Source organism: Protopterus annectens, chromosome 12.part0 (genome assembly GCF_019279795.1).
Source record: "Protopterus annectens isolate FY-2018-M chromosome 12.part0, PAN1.0, whole genome shotgun sequence".
NCBI lineage: Eukaryota > Metazoa > Chordata > Ceratodontiformes > Protopteridae > Protopterus > Protopterus annectens.
This window is the reverse complement of record NC_056746.1, coordinates 131217721-131243093: the sequence shown is the minus strand read 5'-3', so window position 1 is coordinate 131243093 and position 25373 is coordinate 131217721.

Genomic DNA, 25373 nt, shown 5'->3' with positions numbered 1-25373 from the left:
ACAAAACCAAGAGTGTTCCCCCATAAATTAAAAGTGTGAAGAGAGCCTACCTGCATGAAAACAAAGTCTACTGCTGGCCACAACTGACTGCAGAAAAGTCCCGGTCAGTACTTCTAAATCACTTTCCAAGATGAGGAGTCATGTCCATAGTCCAGGCTGCTTGGTTGCACTCCTGCAGTGTTAGCTGACCCTGCTACAAATGAATGCACCAAAATAATTCACCTGACACCTGAAGTGGAATAAAAAAAATATCTCAACACTAATGTTAACAGGCCTGTGCTATCTGATGTAAGACTGATAAGCGCTGGAGGACTGCTTGCTTACCTGCTTAATGATCTCAGCTGATAGACCCTCCCTAGTCAGGTCAGTAGCGTTTCCTATCTGGAATGAGTATGAAGAGTAAACCTGAATGGATAATCTCTCCAATACTAAGGCGCTATGAAGTAATAAATCTAAATCCTCAGGCATGACTGAGTCAACTGAAAGAAGCTGAAACACAGCATCATGAAAAACCATGAGCTGAGCTACCTTATACAGCATTAGTGTCCACCATACTGGGCAAATGAGTGAATATAATGCCCTATGCAAAGATGCTTGATGACGTACTCCACCAAAGAAGCATTTAACTGTCTGACTGGATGGGTAGTATACACTGCACTCTGTCAATGTTGCCCTGTTTTCCACGTAGGCAAAATGAGCATAAGTTCAAAGAAAGAATTGCTGAACATCTACACGACATTAAGAAAAGGAAAACAAACAATGCCCTAGGCAAACACTTAATGGAATGGCCAGACCACGTTTTTAAATTTGCAGTTACGGAAAAGGTAACCCTTAGTGAACGTTGTGGCCCATGGCAACTTAAGTTGGAAGAACTTGAGTTATACTGGCAGCTCACACTTACTGCAAGTTCTTGGCCAGGGATTGGTATTAGCTGTCTTTGAAAACTAAGAGTGTGATTCGAAGATGGCTGCCGTTCAGTGAACATTACTAATCTACAGCTCTCCTTATAATCAGAGGAAAACCAAACCCAGAGGATATATCACGACTTATTTAACAACAATTCTTGGAAATAACAACTTTAACATCAGCTCAGTATCATACAAGAGGTGATTGAACCTGAAAAACTAACAAATCTAGTAGGATTACAACAGATCATTTGAGCCTAAAGAAGGTCTCAAACAAAGAAACCGTGTGCTCAGAACAATCGGCCCATCTACACTTAAATTATATCAAGTTCCAGTACTGATCTATAATGTCGAAAGAAGACAAAAATATGGATACAACAACTACAAAAACTAAACTTTCAGAACTTTTATCACCGGAGAAAGATTTAACTTCGAAAAGACAGAAAATTACAAAACAACAAGAGCAGTTAAAACTAGGGAATAAAAATAAACCAGATCAACTGGCAAACATGGAGGATATTAAAACAGCTTTACTTCCTATACATGAAGCTTTAAAAGGACTATCTAATCAAGTCCAATCCTTTGGAATTTCCTGCAGTCAAATTCTGGAAAGAATGGATAAAACTGAAGCTAAAATCACAGAGAACGAAGACAAATTAGTACTGCTTGCCAGAAAAACTGAGTCACATGATCTACACATTCACTCTATCCAAGCTAAAATTATTGATCTGGAGGCAAGATCCAGGAGAAATAATATAATCATCAGAGGAATGCCAGAAACTATACAATACAATGAACTAATCCCATCTATCAAACAAATACTCACAACACTATTCAGTGACTCGAAAGCTGCACAACAAATAACAATAGAGAGAGCCCACAGAGCCCTGAGAGGAACTCAAGCTTCAAATATCCCAAGACCTGTTTATGCTAAAATTCTCAACTTCCAAGATGTTAACAAAATATTACTAAGAAAAATGGAGGCTCTATTATGTGGAATAACAACAGAATTTCTCTGGCTTAGGACTTGCCCTTGCAAATTAGGCAAGCCAGACAACTATTATCTCCCTATTGCAAGTTTCTAATTGATAAACAAGTAAAATTTCAAATGAAGTACCCAAATACATTAATATTCACAGTCAATAGGTCCATATATTCAGTTACAACAAAAAAAGAAGCTAAATCTACTTTTTTGGCGGTCTTTAAAAATTTACCTGCTTCAGAGAGCTAGTATAAACTTCCGATGCGACTGGCGTGACATCCGAGGTCGGATCCACCTTCTACTACAAGTCAAGGTCTTGGTTTTGCTTTGTCTGGTATATTTCCTGAATTAGGCCGTTTTTTGATCAGGTACGACCTTTATTTAGAGTTACTTAAGCTGCGAGAGTCATTTCCGAAGATTTACAGCCTTCATGTCATCTAACTTTCCTACGAGTGGAGCCAAAGTGGCTCTGCTGCCTTAGAGAGCGTAGTTTTGAGGTGGCACTTCCGGAAGTCCGTCTGGATAAAGAGTTCCCCATCATGAAGCCAACAGTCGGTCTGTCTGGTCGGAAATCTGACAAAGTGTTCCTAGGATTGGATAAGACAAAATAAACTCAAAATAAAGTTTCTTTTACTGGTATAATCACACCAAAACACAGACAATAAGCCCAGAATCACTATCACTAACTTCTAAACACCAAGTAATGTACCTAATTTGTTTAACTGTACTGTGACATAACTAGAATGGATGAAGCATAACTGAGGGTGAAATAGTTCTGTACACTAGTGGTTAGAAAACTATTTTATTTAATGTACCAAGCTGCACTTACATATCATATTCAAACCAGATTACATTCCCGTTTTATCTAAATAGATTTAACTTTCTTTATATATAATCCATTTTACTAAACACCTCAATAGAATACAGTCTCACATATGCTACTAAATATGGGCTCTATTTAACAATAGCATTATAGTCTTTAGGTAAAGCACACTGAGATACCTAATAATTTCTGATGATGCATTTTTTCCATACTTTGTTTCTAGATCACAGTGCAAGGGAATATATAATGTTACTAAGAAGTTAATACATGATTATAGATATATTGTTACATGATATATTCTTTTAGCTTATAATTAGTATAAAAATACTTTGATAAGATTTAGCAATGTAGGATTCTTAATGTATGTGGACATTAGTTTATGTAGACTAGGTTCTTTTTTCTTATATGCTTAGTATAATGGTGTGTTTTTGATCTTTTTCTTACCTATGTAGCCGACAGGATCATTTAATAATATTCTTAACATACATTTGAGATTATATATGACATCATGTATATATTACATAGCTTTATAATTAAGGAAGCTCTGGAGCCTAAAGGTCAAAATCAAAACCCTTTTGTCAATTATTGATTTAAGCTTTACCAGTTTTAAATAAGCATTTTCATAAACTTGAAATTGCTTTTCCGGAAAATGCATGACTAACAACGATTTGTTTAATTACCTTAGATTATTAGCTATTAGGCTACCTAATTACCTGTGTATATGTTTGTATACCTATATAGGTCTGGTTTACTTAAAATTTATATTGCTTTTCTCCAGGTATTAGAAAGATATTTTTAGATTGAATACAGGATGATTAGTATATTTATAGCCGACGATAGTGTCTTAAATCTGATTCTAGAGTTAAGTGTAGGCACACACAAAAACAAAGGCTAAACTAGTTTGATTTATATTTTATGAACACAGTGGTTTCATTAATTTGAGAATATATATCTAGTAATGTCCTAAAATATTACTATTAAGTAGTGGATTGGAGGTCTAATTGAGACAAATGACAATATCCATATATCTTTTTATGCTTTTTCTCTAACTCTTTTAATTCAACAGAAAGAATAAGAGGTGTAGATGACAAGTAGTGTTTAATAGGGAATGAGTAGGATAGGCTTTGTAGATATATTTGTATATGATATATGTCCATTATATGTTACCTGTCTTTTACATTTTAACTTCTATGACATATATTTACCAATGTTATTAATCTATATAATTTATAACTACGTTAAAGACCTGTATATCTCCTGGTCCAGGGGCTTAGTGGGTAGGCACTGGTATGGGACAGGAATTCAAGAATGCTTTCATAACGTACATCTGTTTAAAAATCAACTGACTTTATCATATTTTCTCCGATTTCTAGAATACTTACACAAAATAAAGCTTTTGGAATGTGGGAAATAAATTCATGGAATACTAAGGGGCTCCAGAACTTGAAAAAGAGGAAATTGTTTCTTCATTTATTTCTGCAAGCTAAGGCATGTTTTATATTACTTCAAGAAACTCATTTGACCAATGATCAATGGACAGAAATTAAAAGGAAAAAATGGATAAGAGAAATAATAGCCTCGGAAGGCAAAACTAATAGTGCGGGAGTTGCGATAATTATAAAAAATCAATATCAAGACAAAATTATAGAATCTAAAATGGACAAAGAAGGTAGATGGTGCTATGTGATTCTCTCTTCTACTCTTTATGAAAAACCCATCATACTTCTCAACATATATGCACCATGTAATAACCAACAGTCGTTCTTAGCATCACTTTATCCTATTTTAAACCAATATAACAACCACTATATAATTATAGGAGGGGACTGAAATGCCTATCAGAATCCTAAATTGGATAAATCAAGTCTACAAAGGTCATATAATAGTCAAGCAGTATTAGCATTAAGTGAACTTAAGTATGACTTCAAATTATATGATCCCTTTAAATATGCAAACAATCCACTTAACATAAATAGTTTTACATTTTATTCAACCTGTCATAAAACGTGGTCTAGAATAGACTTTTTTCTAATTTCGGAAACACTGATCAGTCTTGATCCTCAGTATCTATCCAAGCTCGCTATCTATCAGATCATTCTAAAATTACATTAAGTTTTGCCGAAGACCTTAGAAACAGTCTGTCACACAAGGGCTATAATTGGTCCTTAAATCCGAACTTGTTAAATAAAAAATAAATAATCCAGGAAATTCAGGACATTCGCAATTCCTTATTAGTTAAGATAGTCAAACAGCAACATACACCCGATATTGAATGGGCAGCAACTAAAGCTCAGGTAAGAGGGATGTTCCTTCAAAAAGCCTCTTATTATAAAGAAACTCAACTCAGAGAAGAACAAATGTTAGAGGCTAAAATTAAAACACTAGATCAGGAACTAATGCAAAATCACAACATACAAACAGAAACAGAACTATTCAAATGTCAGAAGGACCTTTTCTTGATCCAAAATAATAGATTGGCATTTCATGAAACTAAAATACTTGCAAGATATGCTATCCATATTCAAACTCCATCAAGGGCGTTAGCAAGAATTATTAACCAATCTAAAGCACCCTCTCAAATTCCGGAAATACGCCACAAGAACAAAATATATACAAAATCTGAAGATATTATTAATACCTTGGAATTGATATACTTCCAAATTTATGGTGATCAAGATGAGTCACTTACAAATGACAATAATAATGATTTTATACAAAAAATTAATTTCCCGAAAATAGACGATAACTTACAGAAAGATTTAATTAAACCAATTTCCACTGAAGAAATAACAACAACAATTAAAAATTTGAAATCCCACAAAGCACCGGGCCCAGATGGTCTTACAGCAGAGTTTTATAAAACCTTTTGTAGTACGATTGTTAAAATACTGTCATATACATTAAATTATATAATTAATAATAAAATTAATGACCCACATTTTAATGCATCTAAAACAATTCTTATACCCAAGGAAAACTCGGATCCTCAAAACCCAGATAATTATAGGCCTATATCACTTTTAAATATTGATACTAAAATTCTGACTTCTATTTTAGCTAATAGACTGAAGAAAATAACGAACTTAATCATTTCCAATGAACAAGCCGTTTTTTTAACTTCTAGGCAAACCAGTGACAATACTTTAACACTTCATACATTAATTTCTTATGCTAATCAAAGGAATTTAAATATGTTTGCACTTATTATTGATGCACAAAAGGCCTTTGATAGAGTTAACATAAAATTTCTATTTGATATTTTACCCTACTTTAATATACCTCAATAATTCATCTTAACATTACAAATATTATATAATAACCCCTATACAACTTTATATATAAATAAAATCTTTTCTAAAAGAATACAAATCAGAAATGGAACCCGTCAAGGCTGTCCTCTACCCCCCTTATTATTTAATTTATATCTAGAACCTCTATTTTTACATATTAAACAAAATGCATACCATAATGCCACAATAATTTACGGTATCAAGATTTCTATGGCAGCATTTGCAGATGACCTCAGTATATACTGTACAACACCAGTTTCAGATACCAAAAAAATACTAGCTGCTGTTGAAGACTTTGCAGTAATATCTAACTATAAAATAAACCTTAAAAAAAAAAAAAAAAATTATTTCCTTTAAAAACTCCAAAACCCTTTTCACTTTTACCATTGGTACGGCAAGTAAAATCTGAAGAAAAGATTAAATATTTAGGTATTACATTTTCCACAGATAACAAGGACTTCTATTTTAATAATGTTAAACTAACTTGGGATCACATTTTATCTGACCTAAGGAGATGGAATAACTTGAAATTACCACCACTAGCAAAGGTCTCAATTATTAAAATGAATGTATTGCCCAGACTATTATATATCTTCAGATCTACTCAAGTTCTAATCCCCAAGAAGTTCTTTAAACAAATTCACACTGAATCTGCTAAATTTATATGGGAACCAAGGAAAACTAGAAAATCATATGACAAATTGATGACCCCGAAAAATAGAGGTGGTCTAGACTTACCCAACTTTGAAAAATATTACTTAATAATAAATGCTAATAGAAGTTTAAGAATTGCTAATTATGATGCACGTAGTAATAATTGGTCCCCAAACTGGCTAAGATTGAATTACAAACATGCTGAGAATCTGAATATAAATCCTAAATCATTACCTTTCCAAAGAAAAGATGCTATTAAATCATATGCACTAATGGAACACATTAAAATATATATATAACATTATTACAAAATCACTTTACATCATTAAATCTCCTCCAACACATGATGATCTTACAACCTTTTCATAGGAACCCTAACCTAAAAATTAATAATCAACTAATAGATCTAAAAAACTTCCCACTTATAATTAACTTAACTCTACATGATATATAGATTTACATAATTAAATCTCCTCCAACACATGATGATCTTACAACCTTTTCATAGGAATCCTAACCTAAAAATTAATAATCAACTAATAGATCTAAAAAACTTCCCACTTATAATTAACTTAACTCTACATGATATATACCCATATCTGACTTATTCGGCTCATGATTTAAGACAGCAAATGAATATTCCCAAATCATACTTAGTCATATTGAGACAGATTAAAGATCTATCCATAAGCTACTTTAAAGATTTAAGTATTAATAAAGAGGACTTAACGAAATGTGGCAAGCCCTATTACAAGATACCAAATTTATAACATCCACATATAAATTGATAACAGACTTTAAATATCAAGATCACGTCCTCTTGTCAAACTATTGGAAAGAAAAAATACCATTGATTGAAGAAAGTAAAATAGTAAAAGCAATTAATTTAACAGTAAAATCAATCTCCCTCCAAAAGTTAATATTTACCCAACTCATGATACTCAAAAATGCTTACTATACACGTCTTAGCTTGCATAAATTTAACTCTAAAAATTCTCCTAAGTGCCCATATTGTAAAGATGAAACTGCTGACCTCCTACACGTGTTCTGGAGCTGTAAATGTATATACAAACTTTGGAATTCCTTAAAATTACAACTGCAAAAGATGGGATATCAAAATTCAACGTTTTCTTGGGAATTTATGATATTGCATATCCCTCCAAATAATCTATCTAGATCCCAAATGACCATACTTATGAATATCTTTTTGCTAATGAAACTCTACATAGCTACTAATTGGCTGAACCCATCTCAAACTTCATGAGACAACTTCAAGATTTTAGCGATAAAACATATATTAGCCCACAAACTACTAATTAATAATCATAGCAAACATATAAATAATCTGGAGATTTGGGAACAAATTTTAAATATTATACTGGCTTAATGTACCGAGCCCAGGAAACTCCCTGGATATATATAGTATAAAGTCTAACCCTATCAGGAATCATATTATTACAAGATATTATCCTTAGTGATAAGAATCTTCATATGTACTTCTATGTTAAAATATGGAAGCATTCTTGTAAATAGTGTACATATGTTATAAGAATGTTGTTAGAAGCTTTGTTTGGAAATTACCTGTGTATTTCTCGGTGAAATGTTTGTATGAACAAGTTGAAAAATAATAAAGAATTATTATTGAAAAAAGAAAGTAAATTAAGAGCGTAAGAAAGATGATATTGCTACCTTTTTTATCAGGAAGATTTTCTCAGTATAGCATTTTATATTTAATTATTGCTCTTATAAAAAACTATGTATTATTGTTTTGTAAAAGAAAGTTTTACAGGTTGATGTATTCAGACAGTCAGCCTTTGATTTTTTGTTTATTTCAATTTTGAACTTATTGAATATGTTGCTTTAATACATTATTTGTTCGGGGGATTAAGCTGTCACATGATTTAAAGCTGATCACATGATTTTAAAAGTTTTTGGTGTCACATAATTTTAAAGGTTTTTGGTTGCCACATGATTTTAAGCTGATCACATTATTTAAAAAAGTTGTCACATGACCTTTTAGAATTGTATTTAAACAGTGTGTGTGTGTTTGGTTCACTTCATCTGAAGAAGTATTGTTATAAAATAAAACAAAAATGCTAATATTACGTTTTAAGTTGTTGAGCTTGATTTGTCAGACTCTCTGTGGCCTTGCATGTGATTTGTTATCAGTTTGTCTTCTGTTTTGATATCCTAGTTCTTCACAAACAGCTGATCATGACCTTTTTCTTATGTAGCCTGGTGACAGGGACATCAATGTGTCTCATGATGTACTCACCTATCACTAATATGTTTGATTTTTTTTGTCTTAAGTGTTTGACCTGTGAGACAGTGGTGTCTGAACTATTATGTGCACTGTGTTCTGCAGGGGTATGATTATGTATAGCGTGCTTGTGTTTGGGTTTCTGAGGTGTCTGGTGGTTATATATGTTTCTGGTAAGGACCTCCGCACATGTAGGTAATTGTGATGTGGGTTTGGGTGGAGTAGGAGGTGAGGTGTGCATATTGGCAACTCACTCATTGTCATATGTTTTGAGTGGTGGGAGAGAGCATGGATTCAAGGTTTATAATATAGTCACATCTCTCACACACGTTGTGCTTGTATAGAGTAGGAGTAGAGGGTTGGGGATGCTGTCCATATCTCGTCAACAGTCAGTGATGATGCCATTATCAATAGATTAATATTTGTGTATATGTCACAACAGGCCATGGTTAGGCAGTGGCCTGACAGGTGCTTAAATTTAACATATCACCTTTATGTTGTCATCTTAAAGTAAAACAGTACCTAACAGTGTGGCATAACAGGGTAGATTGGGTACGCTGCTTTACCAGGCATGTGGCACTTGCATGAACCATAATGTTATTATTAGGCAGGGTTGAAAAAGCATACCTACAAATTTGACAATGTACAACTCCAGCAAAGTAAGGGTCATGCTGGACACACTTGGGGTTCACAGCCTCAAATGCACTGTCTGTAGGCACTGTTTGCACTGAAGATGTGGATGTCCATGCATGCACAGAAAGCTTGTTCAGCTTTGCAATCAATACTTTGGCCTTGCAAGTCTACAATGCTTGTCAAGCAACCAGACAACAAATGGATGTTATGTGAAATGATGTGGGAACACAGTGTTGTGTTCCAGGAAGATAACTGTACAGTAACATACCTTGGACATGAGGGAGGGACAAACACATTGGCCAAAGGTGGTGAATCCTCTGCAGTAGGCCTTACATCCATGTCATGCAGATGTCCACCATTATGCTTTTCAAGGACAGGCTGCATGAATTGCTGCAAAACTATCACCTGACATGGATTTCTGCCACTGTGGATCTTGCTAAAGCAACCTCGGACATCTGATATTGAACATTATATTGTGACACATCAACTGTGCTCCTAATCACCATGAGGTCAGTACCCTAGTCAAATCCTATGAGCCTCGGGAACAAAGGCATAATACATGCAAAAGTTAAATGACTGGTCTGGTTGCTAATCAAACCATCTACCAAGAAAAGGCTATGACAGGCCTACAGAGCCTTGCATCATGTGGGACAAGAGTGTAGATCAACAAACAGGCTGTGGCCTGCTTCTTATCTTGAGCTTGGTGCTAACATTTTGCTTCTGGTGAGAGGAAAAGAACAGAAGCTTTGTATCCCAGCAGAGTGAGGCCATGGTGAGACTAGCAGTAGTAGTAGCCAGGCAGCAGCAATTCAGGTGACTCTCCTCTTTTCTGCATTCTTCACAAGGTAACTGTCTGTTTCAGTAAATACTGCTTGTTTAATGTCTAACTGCAAAATATCTGTGTAAATACTCCATCCTTACCTTTACAGGGTGCATGTATTAGTTTCCCCTCCAGTGTTTGGCAGTGCTCTGCACAGACTCAGACACTTTGCGTGACAATTTTCTTGGAAACCATGATGAATTAACTCCAGTACTGAGCTGTACATAGGACAACCAACATTTAGTGACAAGCACTGTCCCCAGAAGTCTCAGTAGTCTGATATTTAAAACCATGAAAATAATTATCATGGAAATGATTAATAAAGATGTAGCACACCTACAGACACTGGACCAAACTCAATTATGCCTACACTACTTGGTGGACCTCTTTGAGTGGTAACCACAGCAATGGATGAGGGGAAAAGGATTCACTCCACCTACCAAGGCCTGTCAAGGAATTTGACACCATAAGGCCATCAGTCATTGTTGACAAACTCTAGAGATTAGGTACAAACTAGTAGGTTAGCCAGTGGATAGCCAAGTGGCTGACAGACAGGATTCTGGGCATTAGCACTGGGGAGTCCACCTCTACAATGTGGCCAGACACCAGTGGACTCCCTCACAAATCATTCCTTGGTCTGCTCCTTTTAGGAATTTACTTCTCTGTAATCATGGCCACTGTCAGTGGTCTCTGGCTGACTAAATTTGCAGATGATTGCAAATTAGAAGCTGTCATTGAATCCTGCACTAACACAAAAGTTATCCATGATGGGCTGACACAGACATACAGTTGTTGTCAGAGGCATGGACTAACAATAAATGCCAAGAAATGTGCAGTATTATCCTTTGGTAAGTCCTCCACCTCTGGTAACTATCGTATCGACTGTACACCTCTGACAGTTGACCCAGTAGTCAGGGACTTATGGACACATAGATGGTGATCTAGCCTTTGACTGTCATGGGTCTGTCACATTTGGATATTTATTCTGTGTTGCATAACCTACAAACAAAGGTATGGCATGTAAATCCAAGGAAGTCATTGTTCCACTGTATTCAGCTTTCATCAGACCTATCATTGAGTGCAATGCCACCTTTGGTATGTAACTAACCAGGCATATACAACAACTGTAACATCAACAGTGGTTCCACACTAAACCAGTACACCCTGTACGTAACATTTCTTATGCAGACTGTGTCAAGGCCCTAACTGTGTATTCTGTCTCCTACCTGCTTTGGAGGGGAGGTGTATGCCTGCCATACAAGGTGGTGTCAGACCCCACTGTGTACCTCCTGCATATACAAGAAAAGACTAGCATGAAAATTACCTGTTCTACACACCTGAACCTTGCCTGTGGTAGAAATAGGACATGCTGGAGAGACAGGTATGTAACCCAGAGACTATACCCAATATACAACAGGCTCCCCATCTATGTGAAGCAGAGTTTTGCCCTAATGCAAACCAAGTGCAAGTTACACAACTGGATGGGGAAAAGGACAATCATACCTGGTTTAGGACTAATGTTTCTAATGGACACAAGGAAACTGTAGATGGCTCATCTCCCATGCCCTGGCTTGTAAATATCTCAGCTCCCCAAACCCTGCTTACACTTATTATGGGTATCAGACCTTGTCAGAGTTTAGAGATGCATGGCTAGGATGAATGAAGCCATTGAATTTGTTACCATATTATACACATATGAACCTATGGACCCTTGCACCTATACTGTTTTACCTTTCTGAAGACATTTTTTTTCTTTGCTGACATTCAGTCCTTTGCTTTGACTTTGATGTGCTTATTGTAGATGAGTACAAATGGATGTGTCTTACACAATCCTGAAAGTGAAACATAAACATTTCCATGAGACACCTTTCACTCTGTGACTACACAGCCATTACAAGAGCATCCAATGGGTTACCTTCATTTTGTCGCACATGGTATGTGAGATCATCCTGTTGTGCGACCCGAACTTTGAAGAATCAAATGTCGAAAATGGTTTGCTGGAAAGCCATTTCCGACATTTGATCCATGTGTTTGAATGGTAAAAAAGCATTCGCTTATTTGCCATTCATACACATGGTGAATCGGCATTGTCATTTTTTGCAGCCGTACTTTCAGCGTTATGCACGTCAGACACACGGCGGATGACAATTCAAAGATAAACTGCATCCATTGTAATGTACACAAATGATTATGGTATACTCATTATAAATAACAAAGTACAATATCTGTAACTGACCAGTACAAGTAGCATATCAAAAGCAACAATGGATGAAAGAAATACATATTAATGTAAATAGTCACCCTCAGCATCAGACACATAGCTTTATTTCCATGCATTAATGAGAAGGATGACAGGGATGTGGCAGAGATATCATCACTTGCGCAGGGTGTTGTGTGCAGGTGAAGGAGACCTAGGCTGACCTAATACGTTGGCAAGTGTGTTTGTGAGTCAGCAAGAGAAGTAGGCAAGATGGACCATGTAAATACAGTATGTGTCTCTGTAGGAGACCTGAATGTGACAGTGGTGTGTGAGTGTGTGAACACAGCCAATCTGACTGGTAGCATTATGTGTCAGTATGATGGATAGCTTTGAGCTGTTTATCATAGTATAGCTGACAGTTCATCATCTCCATCACCAGACATGATAACTGGCTCTTCCAGGAGTTGCACTGACACCTCCATGCCCAAGGTCAGATGCTGGACTATTACCCGAGGGTGACTGCTGTCTGTTGAGAATGTGTCCTCCACGGGAATGCCCAGAACCATGAACCCATGCCTGCCACTTCTTGGTGTGGACAGCAGAGCCCCCTCTGGTGTGCTGGATGTACTGCCACCACAGGAGCATGATTGTGCATGGCCACATAGACTCTCAGCAGATGTAGTTGCTGACCTACTTCCACAAGGCCAAGGCTCAACTCTAACCAGACATTCCATCACAGAAAATGTGTGTTCCAAGACAGATAGTGTGTGATCTATCTCAGAGCAATGTCTTTCCACTGAGTCAGTCAACCATTCCAGAGAATCAGCAATGTGGTGGAGGCAGTCATAGATATCAGACTGTGCTGCATCCATAATCCTGAGCATTCATTGGGAGTTCCTTTATGAACATGCCTATGCCTCCATCATGGCCCTAAATATACACTGAGTGACATGTAATAAGACACTTGCAACAAGTGGTGGAGGGACAGCAGACTGTCTATGAGAACCCCTACCAATACACCTGTATGGAACCTTGCCAACTGTTTGGCTATGTCAAGCATTGACAGTAACTGCAACCACAGTAGCCACACTTTACAATACAATAGAATTAGATGTTGATTGTTCAATGTCCACACCCACCAATTGTCCAATATCTGCGGCCACAGGGGACTGGGTATGTGTAGGCATACTGGCTGTATACGGTGATAATGAGGGCGGACAAGGGATGTAAACCTCTGTGACACATTCAGCCTCTGCAACCCCAGCTGTGCCTCACTTTGGCCACTATCATCATCAGAGTCTGAAGAGACACTGACGTCAGGTTGTGAAGGGAACAAAGAGCAACTTCCCTGGTCACCTGTGATAAAAAGGGAAAAGCATCACATTAATACCTGCACTACTATGCTGCGCAATACTATGTTGCAATATATGTTAAGCTGTTTACAGTGCTGTCACAATTACAGACTTGTATAACCCACAACCTCATATAGTAGGACATGAGGACATTATTTTCAGCATACACAGCTGATTTGCAGTATAATCAGCAAATCCCATGCAACTATTGAACAAGGTATAAGGCCTCAATGTAGACTCCATTCCCTTTCTCATATTTTGGAGTGGAAATTACTGTGGTAAAGATACTACATCAGCACAGAGAGAATGTTTGCAGCAGCTACTTATTAAATACAGTTGTGTGTGCTACAGGCTGAAGCAAATGCTGCTGCTGCAGGCAATAAGCATAGTCAGAGATAACAGATTTGCCATTACATTGCATTTCAAGTAATGTCATATATCTGCAAATCAAAGGATCAGACATATGGGGCAGTAGTCATTACATTCTGCAAACATTTTGACAGTTGAGAGGTATGTTCATGTACACTGATTACACTAGACAGCTGGACATCTCTCAGCTGGCTGGTGTAGGATTAGAACCCACAAGCAGTGACTACAGAAAGACTGAACATTTTATTTTAAAAATAACTTCTCAGACCACCATCTTCTTTAAAAGCTTTATTGAATCATGTATTGTCAAATCTTGATTTACACGCATGTATAGCTGTGTAGCAATTGCATTACCTTACACATTTACCTTATTCATTTATTGACTGCAATGTACAACATATGTCTGACAACATGCACAGAATACAACCTTGACCCTTAATCTGGGTATTGCACAGAAGTTATGTATGTCATATGTTGAAACATTAAGGAACACTTTACATGTCTCATTTGGCTGGCGTATTAGAACCCACAAACAGTGACTACAGGAATACTGAAACCACAATCTCCTTTTACACTTTAGTGATTATTGTTGCTTCATATCTGGCATTTACACTCATGGATAGCTGTCTAGGTCTTCTGTGAACTTACCTGTTTACCCTATTCATTTATTGAGTACAATGTACAGCATATTTCAGACATTGAGCAGACCACACAATGACTCCTAATGTTAGTAGACCCCAACATTAACTGATGGTTGGAAGCTATGCTACACAGTACTGCATGCTTACTTGTTTTAACTTGCTTTACCAGTTCACATTAATAAAAATGTATGATGTCTCAGTTATTTTATCCATGACTGTTAAGACTGCAATATCTGTATGTGGTTTATTGTATTATTAAGTTATGCATTAAGTTATTACTTTATTGATTTTCTTACATACCACACGCTTACCTTATCCTGGCCAAGCACCTTAAATGGGACCGCATGTTGCAAGCCCTCTCTTCTGCAGCTGTGGTAAAAGAAGAAAACCATTATGCATACAAGTTTTGCCCAGATTCAGCTTGTGTATTGCTCAGTTACTAGAAAACATACTTACATATCTGTGAGGTATGTCCATCTCTCACCTTTTGAATCTAGATATTCAATGTTCCCCTCTTCCTATTGTACAGGTTGCCATAGTGGTGACATCACTCCCACCAATGCAGGGGATACCAGTCATACTGGTTAGGTCAATGACCAAACTAGCCCAGGCCTCAGACTTACACTCTGAGTCCTGGTAGTCACCTTGGAACAGCCGGAGTTTGTGGTCTTGTACCAAGAGTCCAATAAAAACTCTGGATTCCTGCACCAGGAGTCCAATAAAAACTCTGGATTCCTGCACACCCCACTTCTGTGCCCTAACACTTACTCCTTCTCTGACACAGGCTGTCCTATCCACAATCAATATTAAGCTGCAAGGAATGACGTGAAATTCCTGCCTATTGGTCTTTATATAGGATGCATTCCTGCCCTTACATGTCATACTCTAACTTTCAGAAATGTGCCATGTCACTTAGCATTGCACAAACTTGCACAAACCATGTTTAAGTGGAGCTTAGCAACGCACAAACTGGAATAGACCATTGATGATATTTAAGTGATGCTTAGCATCATGCAGCTTTTCTAAATGTAACAATTTTTTAATTTAAACTCAACCAATGTTTCAGTCACCTGACACAGTTTCATACCAATATATGTAAAAGATATTACTTCCCAGTGTGTACTACACTGTAGGTTGTATCTCAATGTATCTAGCCACTGGAATAGTAAAGGGAACTTGTATCTCTTTAGGTATAATGCGAAGGTGCCTGTAAGCATTGCGCAGCCTTGCTGCACAGGTTTGTGTGTTGCTAAGCACACCAGAACTAGAACAACTGAATACATCTGGTTTCTATTTTTAGATGTATAGCAGGTGTCTGCTGTATTTGTGAGCAAAGCTAAGCATAGTTAAGAAATGTGTCGCACAGCGCAAACAAGCACAGGAAAATAAAAAAAAAATATTAAAATTGAATACATCTTGTTTCTATTTTTAAATGTCTAGTGGTTCTCTGTTGTATATGTGAGCTAAGCTAAGTATAGCTAAGCAACATGATGCACTGCGCAAACATGCACATAAATTTAAAAAAAATAAAACTGTGCTTACCAACGGTCCAGGTTAACAGGCCAAAAAGTATTGTGCTGTGCTTACCAACTGTCCAGAAGACTTCTGGACAGTCATAGGTTCATAGTTCATAGTTTAGTACTAGGCTATCAGCCCTAGGGCCTATACAAGCCTAGCCATAACAATTCCCTGGCTATTTCTTCCCACACTATTTACTTCCCTAGACCGCTGTCTAGCAGGATAACTGACATAATCCCCGGGGTGAATTTCCTTTCTCCCATCCAATAATCAAGGTTCCTTTTGAAGAGGGCCAAAGAGGCGGTCTGCTTGACATGTATGGGCAGAATTAAGGGACAACCTGTAAAGTCTGCCTTACATGGATTCAATATCCATGTTGCTGTGCTCTCCTACAGCATTACGCCATAATTAATATGTATAGCATACTGCCGTGGAGGAACCGTGGCTGTATACATGGATACATTCCATGTAGGCTCTACATGGAGCCTACACAGATTTTATTGCATCCTGGGGTCAGTCTTTTGGTAGAAATTTACTAAATATAACACTGAAAATTCCACTATAAATTGGTTCACCAGAATTGTTGTAAATTCATTTTAATATGGCATTCTTATAGCTGAGTATTTTGGATAGGGGAACAATACTTTTAGTTTGCTCTTGAATTGTGAGTGTACAAAGTAGATGCTGTTAGTTAGAGTTAGAAAATATCCATCAGTTTTGCAGAGCTCCTCATAGTTTGCATCTGTTTAAATTATTTATTCACCCTTGTTGGTTGAGTTAGTCAAACTAGGCTTATGGTCTATTTTCAGAGGTGACCAGTGGTGGTATTTATACTAATTGGAGAAATTTGGCCAGGGTATCAGAAATCTTTCTGCACTCTTTTTAATAGGTGTCATCTGATCTCTTACATCCTTCTGTGCTACAACTCAGACAGGTGGGACATTAATTTAACATCTCATCCTGAGGATGACACACTGAGGCTTACACCCCCCCCCACACACACACACACACACACACTGTGCTGCAGTAGCAGCAATCAGCACCTATTGTGAGATAGAACCCACAGCCATAACTCTCAACTGTTCAGATTTTTTGCCTCATACTTTTGGTGCGTTTCTCATAAAATTTGTAGTATTCTAACAAGTCATTGAGGATGGACTTCACTAAATAATGACAGACATTTGAATTTCAGACCTCGTATCCTTCAGAAAATACATAGCAACGCAAAACTTTTTTTTTTCTAGCAGCTTTCTAAGTTTATAAGAACAATATTTAAAATGTATCCCTGTTTTTGGGCCTTAGTCCCACCATTATTTTGGCTTTATCTAAATTTCTTGAGCTAAGAGGTTGAGATGCATGCCCACTACCTTCTGCACCAAAGGCAAGTGTGTTACCTGTTGCACCAAAGACACTGTTGCTAGAAGTTGCCTAAATATTTGCAAAGGTTCAGCTGAACTTTCCCATGAATTGGGAGAAAAGAAAGAGACTTTATTTGGACACTGGTCTTATCAGATGCTATTTTGTTAATATGAAGAGAGACATGACTGTGTTTTCTGAATATGTATCTCAGGGAGGTATGTCCCCAGCCTTGAGCAGCATACCACCTTCACCAAGATGATACCACAATATAAACAAAACACGACTGACTTCAACAATTGGCTTAGTTTTTGGTGTCATTCTAAGGAGATCCAGTATCTGTCAGCCTGGGATGACATGGTACATAGATCTTGCTGCTTTGCCAGAGATGATCTTCATCTGTCACCTATGGGATTTCGGTTACTGGCTAAGGCTCTTGCCTTCCCTATAGTGCCTATTTTAGGCAATGTCACAACAACAAAATTCCTGACATAAAAATATCTTGAAAATCAACTTCAAGGTTATGCTGCTAAATGCTAGGAGTATATACCTAAAACTGCACTCACTGGAAGAAGCCCTCACCTTAGAAGATGTTGACATCTGTGCAGTCACAGAGACTTGGTTTAAGGCCATGGAAAGCACCCAGGCTATACCAGGTTATAATGCCTTCCACACATTCAGACCACAAATTGAAAGTGTGAGAACTATTTATTTATTGGATGGCGCAGTGGTGCAGCAGTAGCATTGTCGCCTCACAGCAAGAGGTTCTCTGGTTCGATTCCCAGCTGGAGTGCCTTCTGTGTGGAGTCTGCGTGTCTTCCCTCCATTCGTGTGGGTTTCCTCCAGGTGCTCTAGTTTCCTCCCATGTTTCAAAGACATGTGTTTGGAGCATTTCTCCCCAGGCCTCTGCTGAAAATTGGCTTTGTTCCAAGTCGGATTTTCCTGGTAAATAAATGTTAAATAAATAAAATAAATAAACTAAAGGAGGTGGAGTATTAATATTCATCAAAGATAAATACACTTCTAGATTGCTTAATCAGAATAATTCCCTAGAATTAATCCAGGTACAATTGACTGTAGGTAAGTCCCCTCTCCAAGTTATTGTCAGTTATAGGACCACCCTACATGAAACAGGATGCCCACACTGCATACTTGGATCTACTTGAATCACTCAAGATACAACCAAACACCCTGGTTTTAGGTCACCCTAGCTACCTATCAATAGAGTGGGTAAACTATACATGCACTAACACAATTGCCCAAAGATTCTTGGACTTCATCAACTCAAATGCCCTGGACCATTTGGATGACACTCCCACCAGGGGGCTAAACATTCTGGATCTGGTACTCACTAACATGGGTGATCATTACACCACCTCCTGTGTGTGGCTCTCCCTAATGAAGTATGATCATAAATCAGTCTTATTAGAAGTAACAGTAACATCTGGTCCTCCATTAGCAGCAACTAGACTAAAAAACTTCTCCATAGCGAATTACAACCTAATACATGACAGCATTAATAGCTTCATAGCCCCTGCCCTCACTGATGGCATGGACACCTATACTGGGATTTACACCAATGCCTTGTATAAGCATCTATAGAAATGTATTGACTCATCTGTACCTGAGAGAGCCTGAAGAAAGAACAAGCCTTCCTTGTGGACATCCGCCATTAACAGGTTATACAATCAGAGAAAGAAATTGCTGTCCAATAGCAGGAAAGAATGGTCTCTGAATTGCAAGCAGTCCCTCCTCAGCTTAAACAAGCAAATAATTCACCTTGTAGGGCATTCTAAATCTAGCTATGAATCCAAATTAGCCTCCTTCACCAAGTATAACCATAAGGCCTTCTGTAGCTACATCAGATACCTTAAAGGAAAAACCAAGATCTGTGCAGAACTGGTTGTTAATACCACCACATATACTGAACCCACAGAAACAGCCAACCTGCTAGCTGAGAGGTTTAATAAAAACTTCTACCCCTGTCTCTGCCACATATCCCCCAAAGCATCCCTACTACCTGCCCACCACCTAGTATCTCTAAGGACCAGGTAGTAAATGTTCTCTCCAAAGCCAAAAACACAGCCTCTATGAGACCTGATAATATCCCAGGCTGCATTCTAAATTAATTAAAACAGGAGCTAGCTGCACTGCTGGGTAATCCTTTTAACCACAGTCTAAGCACTGGTTTTGTACCTGCTAAATGGAAAGCAGCAACCGTCATACCGATGCACAAAGGAGGTGCCTCCACTGACCCTGGGAACTACAAGCCCATAAGGATGATCAGCCTAATCTGCAAGGCTATGGAAAGAATATAATCAGGACCTTATCAACAAAGATGTAGGAGACCTGCAAACACTTGATCTGACCCAGTCTGGCTTCATTAAAGGGAGATCCTGCCTCTTGAACTTGGTGGTCCTCTTTGAGACAGTCACCAAAGCCCTGGACAAATGCAAATCTGTGTATACAGCCTACCTGGACCTGGCCAAGGCTTTTAACACTATTCCCCATTCAAGTATCATTGATTAACTCACCCAGCTGAAGATCAACCCGTATATTGTCAGGTGGGTTGCAAACTTGTCACTGATAGAACACACACAGTCAAAATAGGTGACTCTACCTCCACCATAACCCATAACCAGTGGTGTTCACAGGGATCAGTGCTGGGGCCCCTATTGTTTGGAATCTACTTCTTGGATGTGCAGGCTAAAACAAAAGGCCTATGCCTTTATTTATTTATTTATTGACATTTGTTAACCGGGTTTGTCCAACTGAGCTTGTGGCCCATTTTCAGTGGAGACCCGAGTAGAAAAGCTCCAGTAGAATATTTTAAAACAAGTACAATTTTAAACAATACTGATATAATAGCAGTTATAGCAAAACTATTCACATATGTTGGGTTACATGCATAAAGTTAAAGGTGCATTAAAAAGAAGCTAAGTAACAATTTTACATTGATATAGTTCAATAGGTTAACAATAAATATTTTTTGTTTGTATAAAATTATGCAAATGCATAGTAGACACATTGGAGAGAGAGGTGCAATGAGGTACTAAGTATGGTCCTTTTGAGGGTACATAAAGGGAAGACAGAGTTTGCTGATAATTACAAACTGGGTGCAGTCGCTGAGCCCCCAAACAATGTCAAGATCCTACAAGAGTGACTTACACAGACAAACAACTGGCGCAAAATTCGTGGGCTAAAACTCATTGCAAAAAATGCATTATTATTCCCTTCTGCAAGGGTAACATCCCTGCAGATTACCACATTAATAACAACACCATAAGCATACAATCAGTGGTGATAGATTTGGGCACACAGGTTGACAGCAACCTTTCCTTTGACCACCACATCTCCAAAAGACTTTCTTCAGCCCGTATCTCATAAGTAAGGGCATTGCATCCAGAACAAAAGTGGTTATGACCCCCCCCCCCTGTACGCCTCACTCCTCAGACCAATAATAGAGTATAATGCTACCTCTGGTATGTACCTTACCAGGCACCTGCAACAACTGGAAAGACCTCAAAGGGTCATTTGACGGAGCAGTGGTACAGTAGTTAACATTTTCATCTCACAGCAAGAGGTTCTTCTGTTCCATTCTCAGCTGGGGTGCCTTCTGTGTAGAGTCTGCATGTCCTCCCTGCATTCATGTGGGTTTCGTCCAACATTTCAAAGACATGCAGCTGGAGTGTTTCTCCCCAAGCCTCTGCTGAAAATAGGATCTGTCCTAGTCAGACTTTCCTGGTCAACAAATGTTAAATAAATAAATAAATTCTTACAAAGAAAATTTAGGGTCTTCAACATATGTCATACATTGATAGACTGAAATCACTGAAACTATACTCTGTGTCTTACAGACTACTCAGAGGCAACCTCTGCCTTGCATATAAAGCAATCTCAGATCCTGCTGTAATGGAAATTCTGCGAATTTGTAAATTAAATGGTACAAGATGCACTCGCTCTAGGAAACTCAGCCTAGTATGTGACATCAGCATGACTTGCTGGAAAGACAGATATGTCCCACAGAGATTATTTCTCCTCTGGAACAGACTACCAATTCAGGTGAAACAGAGCCCCCTCACTGACCCTATTTAACTATTCACTCCAATGGAGCTCAGGAAGTTTGCACTGTAACTTCCAATGGGCAGATCCTAAGTCTTTTGACAGAATCAAATTATGTCCTTACATTTAAACAAATATTCATATCGCTGGAACCATAGGGGAAAGAAAAAAAGTATAAATGGCAAACTCTTCAGCACACACCATTTTTATAGTGGTAGTATTCTTTAGGTTCTAGATCTTAAACCAAATTTTATAAGTGACAGTAAACACAGTAACTAGCACACTTGTAAAATTTTATAAACAGCTTACAGTATCTCAGCAACCACTCAGGTTACACACATACTGTCTAGCAGCATTTTATTCATCTAGCTGAGTGTTTTCATATGAGGCTAAGGTGTTCTGTCTGTGTTACTAGGTTGTTGAGATATTTAGAAAAAATGTGAAAATTATATGATATAAATTAATATCATAAAAACAACAGTTCATCATCTTCTTTCGGCTGTTCCCGTTAGGGGTCACCACAGCAAATCACCTGTTTCCATTTCTTCCTGTCCTTTGCATCTTGCTCTGTCACACCAACCACCTGCATGTCCTCTCTCACTACATCCATAAACCTTATCTTAGGCCTTCCTCTTTTCCTGTTACCTGGCAGCTTCATCCTTAGCATCTTTTTCCCAATATACTCAGCATCCCTCCTCAGCACATGTCCAAACCAACGTAATCATGCCTCTCTGGCTTTGTCTCCAAACCTTCCAACCTGGGCTGACCCTCTTATATACTTATTCCTAATCCTGTTCACCCTCGTCACACCCAGTGCAAATCTTAACATCTTTAATTCTGCCACATCCAACTCAAACTCCTGCCTTTTTGTCAATGCCACTGTCTCCAACCCATATAACATAGCTGGTCTCACTACCCTCTTGTAGACCTTCCCTTTCACTCTTACAGGTACTCGTCTGTCACAAATCACTCCTGACACTCTTCTCCACCCAGTCCATCCTGCCTGTACTCTCTTCTTCACCTCTCTTCCACACTCACCGTTACTCTGAACTATTGACCCCAAGTATTTAAACTCATCCACCTTCGCCACCCTACTCCTTGCATCCTCACCATTCCTCTATCCTCCCTCTCATTCACACACATATATTCTGTCTTAGCCCTGCTGACCTTCATTCCTCTTCTCTCTAGTGCATATCTCCACCTCTCCAGGGTCTCCTCCACCTGTTCCCTACTCTCACTACAGATCACAATGTCATCTGCAAACATCATAGTCCACGGGGACTCCTGTCTGATCTTGTCTGTCAACCTGTCCATCACCATTGCAAATAAGAAAGGGCTCAGAGCTGATCCTTGATGTAACCCCACCTCCACCTTAAACGCATCCGTCACTCCCACCGCAGACCTCACCGCTGTCACACTACCCTCGTACATATCCTGTACCACTCTTACATACTTTTCTGACACTCCTGACTTCCTCATACAATACCACAACTCCTCTCTAGGCACCCTGTCATATAATTTCTCTAAGTCTACAAAAACACAATGCAACTCCTTCCGACATTCTCTGTACTTCTCCATCAACACTCTCAGAGCAAAGATCGCATCTGTAGTGCTCTTTCCTGGCATGAAACCATACTGTTGATCACTAATCATCATGTCCCTTCTTAACCTAGCTTCCACTACTCTTTCCCATAACTTCATGCTGTGACTGATCAATTTAATCCCTCTGTAGTTACTACAGCTCTGCACATCATCCTTATTCTTAAAAATTGGTACCAAAACACTTTTTCTCCATTCCTCAGGCATCCTCTCACTTTCCAAGATTTCACTAAACAATCTGGTTAAAAACTCCACTGCCATTTCACCTAAACACCTCCATGCTTCCACAGGTATGTCATCTGGGCCAACAGCCTTTCCATTCTTCATTCTCTTCATAGCTATCCTTACTTCCTCCTTGCTAATCCATTGTACTTCATGATTCACTATCCCTACATCATCCAGCCTTCTCTCCCTCTCATTCTCTTCATTCATCAACCCCTCAAAGTACTCTTTCCATCTCCTCAACACACTCTCCTCGCTTGTGAGTATGTTTCCCTCATTATCCTTTATCACCTTTACCTGCTGCACATCTTTCCTAGCTCAGTCCCTCTGTCTAGCCAATTGGTACAGGTCCTTTTCTCCCTCCTTAGTGTCCAAACTTTCATACAACTCTTCATATGCCTTATCCTTAGCCTTCGCCACCTGTCTCTTTGCCATGCACCTCATCTCCTTATACTCCTGTCTACTTTCTTCATCTCTCTGACAGTCCCACTTCTTTGCCAACATCTTTCTCTGTATACTCTCCTGTACTTCCTCATTCCACCACCATGTCTCCTTGTCATCCTTCTTCTGTCCGGATGTGATACCAAGCACCTTTCTAGCCATCTCCCTTACTAGCTCTGCTGTAGTTACCCAGCTATTTGGTAACTCTTCACTGCCACCCAGTGCCTGCCTTAACTCATCCCTGAACTCTACCTCACAATTACCCTTTTTCAATTTCCACCACTTGTCCTTGGTGCTGCCCTCATATCTCCTCTTCTTGATAACCAACGTCATCCTAAAAACCACTATCCTATGCTAAAAAACAACAGTTAATATCAATTTACCATAAGGCCATTAGCCTTGTAGCCTCCCTTGATCCTATGATTGTTATTATCACATTTCCCTCATTTAAAATGTATTTATTTATTTATTTACAGTTTGTTTGCCAGGATAGTTCAGTTGGGCCACAAGTAGCCTGTTTTCAATGGAGGCCTGGGGAGAAAAGCTCCAGAAAGATAAAAATACATAGTACACATTGCACATTTACATTACAGATTACCTCATAGGAATACAAAGTAAATATACTAAGAAAAGGTTAATAATGATAGACAGTATCAGTAAGTAACAAGTTGGCCAATCTACTGACCACAACAAAAACAGCATTATTTAAAACTCACCCTGGTGAGGGGCTGTACCCCCATACCCCCCAACTAAGTATACCATCTCTGAGATCACACTACAGTGGGAAAAAGGGCAAATTCCCAATAATGTCCCACTGGTTACTTACTATGGGAAAAAGTTCACTGAAATGATCATTCGACGGCGGTGTTTGATGTTTAGTGCATTCGAAAATATGATATAGACCCTTAAAGTGGGAGTATGAGATGATTTATTAATGACACCTATTTCAAAAGTTGCTGAAATGTTATATTTATTGTTGCTTAGACATGTTTACTGAATGAAATAAATGAAAAATTAACAATAAATGGAGAAAAAACTGTTGTTTACAGACCTGGTCCAATTCAACAATAACTGTAGCATATTGTATAAACATCGATACACTTCATAATGGTAAAATTCATTCTTTTAAACTCTCATTTATCACACATTGAAAGGCATCTCAGTCTTATAATTCTGTAAAGTATTTGAGTTTTGTGTTTACCATGATGAAAAGTTTCATATATACATATTTCACAGATGTGAACAT